The sequence below is a fragment of the Mus caroli genome, chromosome 8, assembly GCF_900094665.2.
Source record: "Mus caroli chromosome 8, CAROLI_EIJ_v1.1, whole genome shotgun sequence".
Lineage (NCBI taxonomy): Eukaryota > Metazoa > Chordata > Mammalia > Rodentia > Muridae > Mus > Mus caroli.
The window spans coordinates 111,230,078-111,241,901 of NC_034577.1; positions in this window are offsets into that span (position 1 = coordinate 111,230,078).

An 11,824-nucleotide genomic window follows, 5' to 3' on the forward strand; every position below is an offset into this window, starting at 1 on the left:
CCCATCACCAGATCAGCGCATCGGATGGCCCTGACAAGCTTGCTGCAGACCTTAGAGGGTTCTAGAACATCAGAGGAGCCAGAAACTGTACAGCCCTAGGTGGGGGCTCCTGGGAAGGAGACCTAGGTGGTCAGATCTCATCTGGGCATGAGGACTTGGTCAGATAGAACATTATGCATATGAAGTGGGGGTCACGGCGGTCAGATTGGTGGGGAGCCCATTAAGCTGGGGCCGTGGACTTTAGCTTAAATGCTCAAATCCCAGAAAGCTATGGTGGGGTTGCAGACAACAGCCACAGCCTAGGGCAAGCCCAGATCTGGAAAGCCCAGCCCCAGAGGCTTCCAGAATAGCCCAGCCATCAAAGGTAGTCAACCTTTCCCCGAAGACTGAGAATTCGTGGGCTGAACATCTCTCTGTTGGTAGCATTCACGGGCTCTCTATGGACCCCCTCATGGCTTCACTGACTCTGACAGACCCCCACTCTCCTTCCACATGGCCAATGTGAGGAATCTGCCCTACCTGACTTAAAAATGGTCAGACTCCTGCCCCAGAGGGACCACCTGTGGATCCTAGAGACTCAAAGAGGCTCAGCATTGTTGTGGCCCACCCTGGTGCGTCCAGACCACAGCTCCTTGTACCCCAAATGCATGGGTCCCAACAGGCAGCCCTACCACCCACAGGCTGTGCTAAAATGCTACTTACAGCCACGCTGGCTCAGCTCTGGGAGGTGGCGAGGCTGGGAAATGTCATATCCCCCCTCATGACTCATATGGGGAAAGAGCTCACATGAGTAATGCCCCCCCTACCCCCTGGGCTGAGGAGACACCAACTCCCCGGCCTGACACACAACAGCTCATTTCTCCTTGCAGAAGCTTCTGGGACGAGCATGACTAACAAAGACATCAGGGATGGAGGGGTGAGCTCATCGGAGCGGGCTCGAGCTGCAGATCAATAAGCACAGCAATAGGATATTTTTAGACTCAAAGCGTCTCCCCACCAATCAGCAGATGGACATGGCTGATCCAGGCTCCATTGGTAACCACACTGATCCCAGGTATTAGGGCAAACCCCCTCTCACAAGACACCTAGGAGGACCCCATGACTCTCTATGCTGGCCTTGTCTGAATACTTAACTCAAAGCTCATCCTGAAAGCTAGACATGGTGGCGTGCACCCCAGCACTTGGGAGGCAGAGGCAGGAGTATCTCTGAATTTGAGGCCAGCCTGGTCTACATAGTAAGTTCCAGGACAGCGAGGGCTACACAGAGAAACCCTGTCCAAAAAAAAAAAAAAAGCTTGAGACATCTCATTCTGAGGACAGACTGCCTTGTCCAAACACCCAGAGCTTAGTATCCCAAAGCCAAGGGTAAGCTGCTTGCTGCCAAGCCTGATGACCTCGTCTGATGACGTGAGTTCAGTTTCTAGGATATGTGTAGTGGAATGGAGGGACTGAACGATTTCCAACATTTGTCCCCAGACCTCTAGAAGCATGCCCAGGACATGCACACATGCACATAAATGAATGTAAAAAAGTAAAATCATTTCAGAAGAGAGACGGCAAGGGCCATGTTATCACTAAGTGCCATGTGTTAGAAAAGGAAACAGCTTTCAGGGCCATTTGAGGCAGTTGTCCACACTTGAGTGTCAAGCAGAGTGACAAGCCTTTGATCCTAACTGCTGCAGTGCTGACCCCCAGTTAGACCTTAAGCTGGGGTTCTGAGAGTGCCTCGCTTCTTGGAGTTGTCCACAGAAGTGCCCGTGTGCAAGAGCGTGTTTGGCTACGACCTGCCATCCAGTGGCTTGAGAAAAATCCATGTATGTGCACATGTATACTTGTGGCCGAAGGACTGTGAGTGATGCAGAGAGGGTCACCATCTAAACCTCCAGTGAGTCTGCGAAAGGCTGACTGGCCGGTTCAACTCATTTTCTGTGGGTTTGAAATTTATCTGCTGCATAGCCTTTTCCTCAGAAGGGAAACAGTCCTTCTGCCACAGAAGATGGAGGCTCCTAAGACTCAATGGCAGAAGCTTAGAAAGTTCCAAGATGCCCATCCACCCCATGCTTATATAAGCAATACACAGTTGCTGGAGGACACTCTTCCACAGAGCTGCCTGCAAGTTGCTCAGGGCCCCAACCCCAACCCAGAATTCAGTTTAGTGGCATCACCCATGCTGAGTTGTTCAGTGTGGCAGCTACCTGAGTCACCCATGCTCCCATGACCCTGGAAATCTCACTGATTCACCGTGCTAGACTTTGGCGAATCTGTTGACAGTGCCATATCTAGGGTGAATGGATATTTGTTCACATTGCCTCAGGAAGTCATACAAAATCAAAATATTAAGCGACTGTTTGGTTTGAACCTAAAATGCTACCTCATTCTGAGTGCTGGGTTCCCAGCTAGTGATACTAATTTGAGGAGGTGGTAGAGCTTTTCGGGGCAAGCTGACCTGGAGAAAGTAGGAGGATGGCCTTAAAAGCACACCACCCTACCGGCCTCCTGTCCTCTTTTCTTCCTGGTCAGTGTGATGTGAAGAGCCTCCCCGTGGCCTCCCACAGCCATGATCCAAGTATGACTTCTCATGTGATGGATGGAAGCCCTTGGAAGCCTCCATGAGTCTAACCAACTGTTTCTCCCTTGATTCAGTCAGGCCCTGGGGTCACAGAGATTAAAAAAATCAACTAATGCAAAAATTACCAAAAAAGGAAGAAAGAAAGGAAAGAAGAGACAGGACACAGGGTCCTTCTGCCTCCTGGTCTGGACAAGGTCTTGAAGCTTCTGTGGCCCAGCCTTGCTGCAGCCCTGTTCTCCTGTGGTTCTATTTGGGTCAGGCTATGTGTAGCCCAGAGTCACTGGCTGGAGACCTGGGCCTCTCTCCAAGTACTGTGTCTTCTTCACCGAGCGGATTTAAGTTCCACTTGGGAAGACATTGTCCAGCCTGGAACAACCCCGAATCAGCTTCCTGCCTGCTGCTCACTCAGCTGTGGCCTGGATCCAACGTCATCCCACACATCTGTCTAAATGAGGTCCTGGCCCCACTGGCTCATTTTAGCTGCCTTTGGCCCCTTGTGATCTGTAAGCAATCCACCACCTGCCACTCTGCTCGTTAACAAGAGGCAAGCAGGAGGCCAGGCTGCAGTCCAGAGGCTGGGAGGGACCTTCCGGCACTGCTGAGCTTGGGCACAGGCTTCTTCTCTGTCTCCAATTCCTCCTCACCCACCTGACCAGAAAGGCATGAGGCTAAAGCGATGCTGCGATGGCCCCAAGCCCACCTGTGCACCCCAGGGCCTCTGTGTCAGGCGGGGGTGTGGAACTGTGCCATCTCCTTCATCTGTAGCACATCTCGCAGGCCAGACTTATGCTCCCGTGACATTTACCAAGGGGAAACTGACGCCACAGAGTCATCCTGTGCTGTGCTGACAGAGGCAGCCAGGTGTTTTCCTCTCCCTTGTCAGGGTGAACTTAAGAAGGTGCTTGTCTGTCTTTTTCTTCTTTCTCAGGCCTCAGACTGGGACTGCAGAGCTCACACGTGCCACACACGTGCTTCACCGGGGAGCCCACCCTTGGTGTAATTGCTTTCCTCTAAAGCATCCGGAGTGAGTAGCACACTCACGGTGGAAGTCAAAAGCCACAGAGATGTCCACAGGTGCCCAGCACCTGTGATGCAACTGCTAGACACTGTTGTCAGCTATGGGGGGATCAGGGCAGAGTCCCAGTGAATGCCTTGGGTTTCAGAGATCAAAATGAGACACTCAGTACCCAGCTTGAAGCCAGTCATGATGAGAGGGGAGTGCTGAGGTGGGAATGCTGGATGGGGATGCTGAGGTGGGGGTATTGAGGTGGGGATGCTGAGGTGGGGGTGCTGAGGTGGGAATGCTGAGGTGGGGGTGCTGAGGTGGGGATGCTGAGGTGGGGGTGTTGAGGTGGGGATGCTGAGGTGAGGATGCTGAGGTGGGTGCTGAGGTTAGCATGCTGAGGTGGGGGTGTTGAGGTGGGGATGCTGAGGTGGGGGTGTTGAGGTGGGGGTGCTGAGGTGGGGGTGCTGAGGTGGGGGTGCTGAGGTGAGGATGCTGAGGTGGATGCTGAGGTGGGAGTGCTGAGGTGGGGATGCTGAGGTGGGTGCTGAGGTTAGGATGCTGAGGTTAGGATGCTGAGGTGGGGGTGCTAAGGTGGGGATGCTGAGGTGAGGATGCTGAGGTGGGTGCTGAGGTTAGGATGCTGAGGTGGGTATGCTGAGGTAGGGGTGCTGGGGGATGCTGAGGGGATGCTGAGGGGATGCTGAGGTTGGGTACTGAGGGGGGATGCTGAGGTGGGGGTTCTGGGGTGGGGTACTGAGGGGCAGGGTGCTGAGATGAGGATGCTGAGGTGGGAATGCTGGATGGGGATGCTGAGGTGGGGGTGTTGAGGTGGGGATGCTGAGGTGGGGGTGCTGAGGTGAGGATGCTGAGGTGGGGATGCTGGGGTGGGGTACTGAGGTGGGGGTTCTGGGGTGGGGATGCTGAGGCTGGGGTGTTGATGTGTGGACACTGAGATGGAGATTGTTGGATAGAGAAATCTGAGTGACCCAGTGCTACTGAAGTCAGTGCAGACCAAGTTCGGTCGTCAACCCGATTCTTATCCCATCATCCTCCCTAAAGGAAGAGCAGACAGTGAAGGGTACAAATGGCAAGCACTTTGATTGTCAGTTCAACCAGACTGGCCATTTTGAATTTAAATAAAACTGTACTGGCTAGTTTTGTGTCAACTTGGCTCAGCTGGAGTTATCACAGAGAAAGGAGCTTCAGTTGAGGAAATGCCTCCATGAGATCCAACTGTAAGGCATTTTCTCAATTAGTGATCAAGGGGGAAAGGCCCCTTGTGGGTGGGACCATCTCTGGGCTGGCAATCTTGGGTTCTATAAGGGAGCAGGCTGAGCAAGCCAGTAAAGAACATCCCTCCATGACTTCTGCATCAGCTCCTGCTTCCTGCCCTGCTTGAGTTCCAGTCCTGACTTCCTTGGTGATGAAGAGCAACGTGAACATGTAAGCCAAATAAACTCTTTCCTCCCCAACTTGCTTCTTGGTCATGATATTTGTGCAGGAATAGAAACCCTGACTAAGACAAAAACCATGTGAACTCTCAGTCTCAGTGGGATGCTAGCCAAGAGCGGTTCCTGGCTGCCTTGCTTATAAACGCTGTAGCTTGGGCAGGTGCAACATCTAAGGTTCATAGGACAACAAACAAAACCAACCCCTCCAGAAACACACACACACAAAAGAAAAGAAAAGAAAAGAAAAGAAAAGAAAAGAAAAGAAAAGAAGGCTGGTGGAAGGCAACAATGGCTACCTTGTAAAACTAGATCTGCCCGCTCACTGGGAGGCATGCAAGTACAGCAAGCTTCTTAGCCTCAGTTTTAAAAAAGAAAAGAAAAGGTCCTTAAGTTTGGTGCACACTGTCCTGTATACCCAGCACAGCTTTCCCTCTGTCCTGTATACCCAGCACAGCTTTCCCTCTGTCCTGTATACCCAGCAAAGCTTTCCCTCTGTCCTGTATACCCAGCATAGCTTTCCCCAGCCTCTCACCTCACTGTCTATCTCCTGACTTCCCTGGCCATCTTCAAATGCCACCGAGGCCCTTAGCAGAGGAGGTACACACCCATTGCCCTTCCTCCATTGCCTCAGTTAGGCCCCTGCTTCTTGTGTCTCCAGGAAAATACAGTGTGCATGAGAGGTCAACTCCAAACCCTTCAATCATCCATTTGTATTTGTTAATTTATTATATTTTGTATATTAAATGATCAATTGATGTAATAAGGTTATTAGTTCTTAGATGAATAAAAATGTTTTCTATAAGTCAGTATCATCTTGCACAGATGGAAACACACACCAGCAGTCTGGCACTTGGGAGGCAGAGGCAGAAGGAACAGGACTTCAAGGCCAGCCTCAGCTACATGAGGGCTACAAGAGATTGTCTCAAAATAACAAAACAGAAAAAACCCCAATAAATCAAAATTATCTTCTTAATGAATATCTAATAGTGGCTTCCCAGACACTGTGCCAAGCATGGTAGGAACACAAACCTGTACAGTGACTGGCGGGCTCTGTCCCCTTGACCTCTGTGGGCCCAACATGAGCTTGGTGTTATAGCAGCTCCAGCTGTCCCTAGACCACGCTACCAAGCAGCCTTCCTCAGCCCAGGCTCCTGGGCCCCATACCTCACTATTCCTGCCTCAGGCAGAAAGTGGGGTGTCACCTGGGAACACCCCCAAACTTGCCTACTCTCTGTGGCTGAGACAGTAAGTATCTGTAGGTCCTGTGTTCTTCTCCAGGTTGGGGACAGGCCAGGAGAGGACATGACACCCGCCCATGTGACTTCACTGGGGGTGTTTTGAGAGACTCCATCTGGGCTGATCTTCAAAGTAAAACCTAAAGGAGACCTGGTGCCCTGTGGGCAAGCAGACACTGTACATAAGAGCACCATGCCTGCTGAAAGCCAGTGTTGCTACCACACAGAACACGGAGGTAGCTGAGGAGAAAAGACTCTAGGTTAGCATTTCTAAATTTCTGCTCCTCCCCCCCAAATTCCCAACCCCAAGCTAGGGAAGGCTTCTCCAAGGGCTGGGACAATGTAGTTTTGAACCCCGCCCTCTGGTGGCTGTATGTGGTAGTGCACCCTCAACGCTTGGCTGTATTGGGCCATAGGAAGGCTGCCTGCATGGGGACTGACTGGCCTTCACCACGATGATACTGTCCTAGAGATGCTGTCACAGGGATGGCAGATGAGCAAGGCTCACAGAGGCAGCCTCTGCACAAAGGCAATACCTGCACCTTACCTGCAGATGTCTGAGAGAACTGCGCCAATCTACTCTCCGGGCAGCCTGTACTCCTCAGCTGCCCTGAGCATTCCCAGACAGACAGAAGGCCTGGCTGCTCCGTAGTCTGCCCTCTGAAGTTGAGCAAGGGATGAGTGGAATGTAATTACCTTCCCAAGCCGTTCTGGAGAGGTTCTGAGCCTCGGACTTTAGACACACATGTGTATGGTTTATGTCCAGACAGACAGGTGAAGAAGCGGTTGAGCTTTCCACCTTACAGGAGGGCAAACCACCAGCCAACCTGCCTCTTGGCCACCCCAGGCCCTGCTGACCCTCCCTCTTATAGGCAGGCCTGGCTCTGTCTGAAGTCGCAAATGCTTATCGCTGCTTGAGAGAGGGAGGCATTAGTCACGCTTTGGCATGTCCTCAAAGCCCAGCTTCAAGCAAAAGATCTCTATCTGCCGCTCTGCTGCCCCAGAGACCTGGAACTGGAACCAGTCCGACCTTCCATAAAGAGAGGCAGGCGGGTTTGGATATAGATCCAAGACCTAGTTCTTTTGATGCCAGGACCTGGTCTACTTCCCCTCCTACACTCAGTGTCCTCTGTGGAGAAGGTTTGAGAGGCTCCACGACTTCCCCTGCATCCCTCCTAGGAGTACAAAAGGGATACACATCCGTCTCCGTGCACAACGGAGCCAGCTCTGAAGCCTGCCGTAAATGGCCACATTCTGGGGGAACTGAAGTCAGACAGACATGCTGGTACTGGATAGGGGGACAAATGGGTTGCTACCACACTGCACTCTCAAGAACAGATGTGCTGGGGGCTGTAGCCAGGACAGGGTGACAGGCTAGGCTCTTTCCCAAGCTGACCCGGATGGTCCTAAACCAGGGTCAAGTCACCCCACCCACCCAGAAGGATACCCAAGGGCCTCTGGGTTTGACAGAAGAAAACAATCCAGAAAAAGGAACATCCTATAAGAGCCATGCTGGTGGGCAGCAGAGGCCTAGGGCTGCCTGGAGTTGAGGAGAGGGAGAGGGCGGGGCCTGTGGAAATTTCCCTGGACTGTGCACTGGGAAGTAGGGGTTTGGCAGGCCTGCCTGTTTCCTCGGCCGCACAAGGTTTCACTGAATAGAATCAGAAACAGCAGGAAGGTGGAAATGGCTGGGAACACTGGCTTTGGTGAGAGCCTCTGCTTCTAGAAGAAATGCCAAAGGCCAGCAGGCTTCCATTCTGCTTACCTGCGGTTGGCAGAGAACAGCAGACCCCAGATGTTCTGACCCTAACTCCTCAAACCTGGGCTTTCAGAACCAACTAAGCCAAGGGGCCTTCACACATGTGATGAGGGGGTGGGAGGGGAGAGCAGCCCAGGCTGCCAAGTGGGTTTCATAAAACACCCAAGGCCTTCCTGTGGGAGAGCCTCTTCACCAGCCGTGGTCAGAGGGTATGGGACGAAGAAAGGCAGAGAGGAGGTAGCTTGCTCGATGGTGGAGGCAGGCAAGACTCAAGGGCCCAGGAATATAGGTACTGTGTGTGCTGGGGCAGGGAAGCACAAGGCTTCCAGCAGAAATGGGCCCTACCCATATCCAGGAAGTCAGCCCTGGGGTGATGTGCTGGACCCTGAGTCTGAGCACTGGTGGTTACATGGCCATGGGCTTTCCCTACAGCTATGACAGCAAACTCAACCACAGCTCCCTGGCGCTGGTCCTGTGATGCCTGCCTCACCCTTGAGAACACCAAGTCTCTGGGAGATGGGCTGATCCATCTAGCAAGCTTGAGGAGGTGGGAGCCCTGAGCCACTGAACCCCACTGCTCTGAGAAAAAGGGGGTTCACTGCCCCGATAGGGCAGAAGTGGGTAAGTGCTGACCTGGAGCATTCGGTCAAGGCTCTTCTGTCCTGTCCTCCTGTCCCAAGCCTCACCTAAGCCTTGGAATGAGGAGGGCTGTGGGTTAATGGCAGCTTTCTGTCACTGTGACAAAATGCCCAAGGAAAACAGTCCACAGGAAGAAAGGTTTATTTTGGCCAGGAATGAGGGTCAGGGTGCCTTTAATTCTAGGGCTTGGGAAGTATTTGGTGGCTCTCTGAGTATGAGGTCAGTTTGGTCTAAACAGTGAGTTCCAGACCATGGAGGGATACCTGACGAGACCCTGTCTGAAAATACATAAGTACAACTGATTTGGACTCCTGATTCAGAGAGTTGGCCTAGCAGCAGCTTGGGCAAAGGGTGAGAAAGTTGAGCACCAGGCCTCGTGGCAGCTCAGGACACACGTGGAAAGACTGGACACAAGGGCACCCCTTCCAACTAAGACCCACTTAAAGGTAATGTGATCCGATTATAGGCACTTCCCCGGAGCCCCAGTCTGAAGGATGTGGTGAAGACCAAGCCTGCAGCGCAGCAGCCTACGGCAGGCATTCCTCGGGCACTGACGGTGTAATTGGGTGTCTTCTCCAGGGGATGACAATGTTTTGTGCTGTCATTTCATCTTTATCTTATGTTTGGATTTTCAAGGCAGGGGTTCTCTGCGCAGCCCTGGCTGTCCTGAAACTCACTCTGTAGACCAGGCTGGACGAGAACTCAGAGATCCACCTGCCTCTGTCTCCTGAGTGCTGGGATTAAAGGTGTGTGCCACCACCGATGGTGGTCATTTTTTTTTTTTTCCTTAAAACTTATTTTTATGTGCATGGGAGTTTTCCTGGCACACGTGCCTGGTGCCTGCAGAGACCAGAAGAGGGCGCTGGATTCCCTGGAACTGAAGTGAGCCTCCGCGTGGGTGCTGGAAATTGAACTTTGGCCTTCGAGAAGAGCATCTAAGAGAGATGGCTCTTAGCTGATGAGCCATCTCTCTAGTCCCTGCTCCCTAGGGTATCACTTTAAAATGGCTGCTCTTATACCATGTGAACTTCACTCCAGTTATTTAAAAAAACAAACATGCTGAGACCCCCCGTCCTGGGAGATTCTGTCCAGGGACAACAGGACAGGGAAGCTATGGTCTAGATCCCTCAACTGCAGATCTTAGTGACCAAGGGGAGGGATTAACACTTTGGGGGCAGATCAGGGTCTCGATCCTCATTGTCCAGCCTGAGCCAGAGGTGACTGGGGTCATGTGGGGACTGCCACGCCTCGTTCCTCGGCTGTGTGAGGATGGGGAGGAAGGTAGAAATGGAAAAGTACCTCTGCTCCCGAGGAGGAGCCGGGCAGGGCTGTGGTTTTAGATCCACAGGGCCATAAACATTAGCCCTGCTGGCATGTGTTGTAAGGGGATTCGGTTTTGTTTAGTTGGTGAAATTTTGATTTACTTTTTAAAAACCCACAAAACCCCCTGACAGATCCATCTTAAAGGAGGACACCAGGCTACCCAGGAAAGCTGAGTTTACAAAGGCTGAGCTGGACCTCAGGTATGGGCTATAGAGAACCCCTCAGCCATCACTGGCTCTGGTTTCTTGAGAGTCGGCTGTGTGCCGGGGTGGGGGGATCCCCTTAATTGTGTGTGCCTTCCTGTTTCTGACCTCCAACCACTGCCAAGGCAGGAGCTCCCTTGTGTCATTTTACAAAGGAAGACATTTTTGGCACAGAGAAGCAGAGGAGCTTTACTCTGAATCACACGGCCAGGGAGCGGCAGATAGGCAGGCAGGTTTGCTCATTTCAGGCTGCAGAGACCTGCTGCCTTGTACCCAGGAACCGCTGGAGCCATTGTTTCTGACCAAATGCGGCTCCTGAAACACAGATCCCAGCCCAGGAGGTCAGGGAGAATGCAGGTACTCGCTGTCTCCCAGCGCCCCCTGGTGGCCACCACTTAGCTCTGTAGAACCCACTTTCTTTTTTTCCTGCTTGTTCCCCAGAGGCTGGGATGGACCCACCCCTTCCTTTAAATGATTGTACATTTACCTATGTCGGAGGGAGGCATGTACATACGTCACAGCACGTGTGTGGAGGTCAGAGGACAATTACCATCGGTTCTATCAGGTAGTTCCGAGGGCTCAAACTCAGGTCATTAGACCTGGGGGCAGGTGTTTTTATCTACAGACCCACCTCTCACGGCTTCATCTTGCTTTTGGAGCAGGGTCCCTCATTGTCCTGAGGCTTACCTGAGTAGATGAGGCTGGCGGGCCAGCAGGCCTCGGGGATCCACCTCCCCAGTGCTGAGACTTCCGCTGGGTACCATTATGGCCAGCGGGNTTTTTTTTTTTTTTTTTTTTTTTAATACCAACTGAGCCATGTTTTCAGTGAGTAGGGAACCCTCCCTCCTGTAGTTTCTGAATGAAGTGGCTCGGGAGGACTTGGTAAGAAGATGTCAGGCACCAGGGCTCTGCTCCTTGACATAGAGGGGGGAGGCAGTTTACTCTGGAAATCGAGGGTCTTCATTGCCCACTGGCCCCTCGGCGTCCTACTCCAGGACTTGAGGAAGACCAGCAGCGGCAGCCAGAAAGTGCAGGACTGAAGGAGGGAACAGAGGACAAGGACAAAGTCAAGGCCACCTCGACGGCGGACCCCAGATGCCCTGTCACTATAAGCTCTGGGGTCTGAAAACTGTCACAAGCCCTAAAAAGACATCTGAAAAGATGTTGCTGACAATGTTAACCCCAGCACCTGAAGGATGGAGGCAGGAGCCTGGGCCACACTGGAATTCTTAGCCGCCTTGGGCTCGTGGTAGTGTACATCTTAATTTCAGCACTGGGAGGCAGAGGCTGGTGGATCTCTGTGAGTTTGGGCCCAGTCTAATCGACAAGTTCTGGCCAGCCAGGGTAACAAAGTAATGCCCTGTCTAAAGACAATTAACAAAGCGCACGAGAAGAGCTGGAAGGCAAAGTTGAGGTGAGTTCTGGAAGATGACAAAAGAAGGTTGCGGAGGAGGGGCGGGCAATGGTGAGTATAGGCGGCCCCAAACAAGCCAGAGGGAAGAAAGCACAGGCAGGTGTGCTCTTAGACATTTCCCAGGACTGAGTCGGGTGGAGAAAGACCCCAGGGGGCCAGCACAGGGCAGGGCAAGCCAAGTTAAAGGTCACTATGTAGGTGGAGCCCTTGGAGAGCTGCAGAGGG